This window comes from Buteo buteo, unplaced genomic scaffold (genome assembly GCF_964188355.1).
Source record: "Buteo buteo unplaced genomic scaffold, bButBut1.hap1.1 HAP1_SCAFFOLD_323, whole genome shotgun sequence".
Lineage (NCBI taxonomy): Eukaryota > Metazoa > Chordata > Aves > Accipitriformes > Accipitridae > Buteo > Buteo buteo.
In genome coordinates this window covers 31,950-35,000 of record NW_027439487.1, presented here as the reverse complement: position 1 = coordinate 35,000, position 3,051 = coordinate 31,950, and positions in this window count along the sequence as shown.

The window sequence follows — 3,051 nt, the reverse complement described above, 5'->3', positions numbered from 1 at the left end:
AGGAGCCGGGACCGCTGCGCAGCTCTTTTCTCACGCGCAGCACCGCGCTGCCGTCTCCCGCGAGACGGGGACACACGCGGCCACGCGCCCGCTCCGCGCGGCACCGGCCGGCTGGGGCTGACCCGCCCCCGAAGCCGGGCCGGCTGCAGATCGCAGGCGATCGGCGGGAGGGGGAGAGGGACTCACCCCCCTGCCGCGGGAGCACCGGACGTGCTAGAGGAGACAGCGACCCGCCGAGACGGGCACGACCCCAGGACCAAGGCCCTCTGCCAGGGCGGCTCGCTCTGCAGCAGGCGGGGGAGCGGCACGAAAAGCATCAGAGACGGCAGCGGCGGAGGGGGACGCCCCCCTGCCGCCCGCGGCACGCCTCGGGGCCCACCCGGGCAGGTGCAGCCCACACTCGCCTTTTTTCCCCGTTTCTTTGGCTCAGCCGCCCCACCGCCCAGCGCTGCTCACGGCCGGCACCTGCGGGTACCCGGACCGAGGCCAGCACCGGCGCCTCGCGTGTTTCAGGACATCTGAGGGCTCGCGGGGCCACGCGGCCGTCACACAGCCCGGTTCAGTAAAGAAGCCCGAGGAACCCCGCTGAGCAGGGGAGGACGACACTGCCGCCATCGCGGCCCCCTTCGCTCGGGGGGGGTGCAGGACACCACTTCGCATGCAACGGGAAGCGAATTGGAAAGGAGACCACCCTGCCTGAACACCGGACACTGCCGTGACTCCCTATTACGGGGAGCACAGAAGAGCCGGCCCGCCGAGGGCCCTCTCCGACGCGACCCGAAAGGCCTCATCGATCAGTAAGGGAAGGGAAAGGAGGAAGGAGCGGAGGCCCCACGGCCACGAGTCCTGGGACAGCGACGGCCACTCGCACCCATCGCCAGCCGGGGGCGGACGGCAGGTGCGGGGGCTCTGCGTGCGAGTGAGAGGGCAACGTCTGCGGAGAGGTGCAACGCCGGCCTGAACACCGGCAGAGCCGGCCCGCCGGGAAGCCCCTCCGACGCGCCCTAAACGCCTCATCGATCAGTAAGGGAAGGGAACGGAGGAAGGAGCGGAGGCCCCACGGCCACGAGTCCTGGGACAGCGACGGCCACTCGCACCCATCGCCAACCGGGGGCGGACGGCAGGTGCGGGGGCTCTGCGTGCGAGTGAGAGGGCAACGTCTGCGGAGAGGTGCAACGCCGGCCTGAACACCGGCAGAGCCGGCCCGCCGGGAAGCCCCTCCGACGCGCCCTAAACGCCTCATCGATCAGTAAGGGAAGGGAACGGAGGAAGGAGCGGAGGCCCCACGGCCACGAGTCCTGGGACAGCGACGGCCACTCGCACCCATCGCCAACCGGGGGCGGACGGCAGGTGCGGGGGCTCTGCGTGCGAGTGAGAGGGCAACGTCTGCGGAGAGGTGCAACGCCGGCCTGAACACCGGCAGAGCCGGCCCGCCGGGAAGCCCCTCCGACGCGCCCTAAACGCCTCATCGATCAGTAAGGGAAGGGAACGGAGGAAGGAGCGGAGGCCCCACGGCCACGAGTCCTGGGACAGCGACGGCCACTCGCACCCGTCGCCAACCGGGGGCGGACGGCAGGTGCGGGGGCTCTGCGTGCGAGTGAGGGCAACGCCTGCGAGAGGTGCTCCAACGGCCTGAACACCGGCAGAGCCGGCCCGCCGTGGAGGCTCTCCGACGCACCCGAGGACGCCTCAGCGGGCGCTGCCTGTGGGTCTGGATCAGTCAAATCGTGGAGCGGGAGGTGCCACGGGCCACCCGGCTCCAGACAACGATTCCCTTGAGGAAGGTAACGGGACCGGGGGATGGCCACAGCAGGCTCAACTGCCCCAGCTCCTCCAGCGTTCAAGTGCCGGCAACCGCCACCGGCTGCCGGTCTTTGCCCGCCCCACAGGCAACCGCTTGCCGTCGGGGAAAAAAAAGGCACCTGGACCCATGCCGCGCACGGGTGTTCGGGGCCTGGGGGAATGCCACAGAAGCGAGACAACCCCAGCCGCCTGCGTTCGACTTGCCAGCCACCAGGTACAGCCGCACTTTTCTTCCCGCTTCGCGGGCTCCAGCTTAAGGCCGGAGAAAACGCGATGAGGTGCCGCCACCTCTAACCCGGTACAGCGCTGCAGACCTTTCCACCGAGCCCTCCTGCAACCAGGCAAGCCGGGGCAGGCCGGACACCACAGGCCGCCCACGCGTGGCTCATGCCGGCAGAAACAGGACGAGGCGCTGCGGCCTCTCACCTGTGCCATCATCGGGCCCTTGGGGGCTGGGGGGAAGCTGCGGCACGCACGAGAACCCCCAGCCGTCTGCATCCGGCTGCCAGCCACCGGGACCGGCTGCCGCTTGCACTCTGCCCAATTCGTGCATGGGCTCCAGCTTAAGGCCGGAGAAAACGCGATGAGGTGCCGCCACCTCTAACCCGGTACAGCGCTGCAGACCTTTCCACCGAGCCCTCCTGCAACCAGGCAAGCCGGGGCAGGCCGGACACCACAGGCCGCCCACGCGTGGCTCATGCCGGCAGAAACAGGACGAGGCGCTGCGGCCTCTCACCTGTGCCATCATCGGGCCCTCGGGGGCTGGGGGGAAGCTGCGGCACGCACGAGAACCCCCAGCCGTCTGCATCCGGCTGCCAGCCACCGGGACCGGCTGCCGCTTGCACTCTGCCCAATTCGTGCATGGGCTCCAGCTTAAGGCCGGAGAAAACGCGATGAGGTGCCGCCACCTCTAAACCCGGTACAGCGCTGCAGACCTTTCCACCGAGCCCTCCTGCAACCAGGCAAGCCGGGGCAGGCCGGACACCACAGGCCGCCCACGCGTGGCTCATGCCGGCAAAAACAGGACGAGGCGCTGCGGCCTCTCACCTGTGCCATCATCGGGCCCTCGGGGGCTGGGGGGAAGCTGCGGCACGCACGAGAACCCCCAGCCGTCTGCATCCGGCTGCCAGCCACCGGGACCGGCTGCCGCTCTGCCCGCTCCAGCTTAAGGCCAGAGTCAAAGGACGAGGTGCCGCCACCTCGCCCGCCCATCACCAGGCCCTCAGGAGGCGGCGGCAGCCGCGGCGG